Below are 1,081 nucleotides of genomic sequence, written 5' to 3'. Positions count from 1 at the left end.
TGGGATTCCCTGACTTCCCTGGCGTGGGTTCAACAGTACCACGGTGTGGAGCTGAGGAGGTGAAGTCTTAAGTTGCAACGGAGACCCTAGGATGTTGGAAACACCAGGCTTGTGGGAAGTCCACCGAGGAAGGCTGAAAGTGTGGAGGAAAGCCAGGCTAACAGGGAGGGCATGCATTCTTCAGGCTGGAGATGTGGGAGTCTAGAGAGCTCCATCCCATGCTCCAGGTTTGGTGTTTGCCCCCGCTGAACTTCAGTGAGACACTGGTCCAAACTTTCCTTGCTGAGCCCTCATCCTCCGTACTAGAATAGAAGCATTTATTCTGTGCAGTTGTCTATTGGAGGTACCTACGTGCTTTTTAATTTTTTTTTCCACAGGAGCTCTCAGTTAAGAGACTGCCTTGAGGCTTAGAGAGAATTAGACTTTGGACTTTTAAACATTCAGAACTGTTAAAGACTATGGGGTCAAAAGCCACAAGATGCGAGGTTGGACTGAATGCATTTTGCACTAACAGATGGCCAGGGGCCTCTGGGGACCAGAAGAGGGAGATTCTGGCTCAAATGTGATACGTTTGGGTATCAAACTGCCAAGGGGTAGACTGGTAAAGGTTGATCCTGATCATCAGCTTGACAGGATCTATAATCACCTAGGTGACTGTACTCTGGGAATGTCTATGAGGGAGTTCCTAGACTGGATTACATAAGGTCGAGAAAGACACACCCTAACTGTGAGTCCTGCCTTTCCATCAGCTACGGGCCTGCACTGAATTTGAAGGAGAATGCAGGCCAAGAACTTGCATTCATTTCTCCTTGCTTCCTGACCACGGGTACAGTGTGAGCACGTTGCATCTCATAGCAGCTTCAGCTCCTGCAGTTACGTGCTCCCCACCATCACAGACTATCCTCCCCAACGCTGGGCCAAAATAAACCCTTCCTTTCTTGTGTCATGGATTTTGTTACAACAAGAAGAAACGTAGCTGCCGGGTATGGTGGTGCACGCCTTTAATCCCAGCACTCGGGAGGCAGAGGCAGGCAGATTTCTGAGTTTGAGGCCAGCCTGGTCTACAAAGTGAGTTCCAGGA

This window comes from Mus pahari, chromosome 1 (assembly GCF_900095145.1).
Source record: "Mus pahari chromosome 1, PAHARI_EIJ_v1.1, whole genome shotgun sequence".
In the NCBI taxonomy this organism is placed as follows: domain Eukaryota; kingdom Metazoa; phylum Chordata; class Mammalia; order Rodentia; family Muridae; genus Mus; species Mus pahari.
This window is presented reverse-complemented; position numbering follows the sequence as displayed.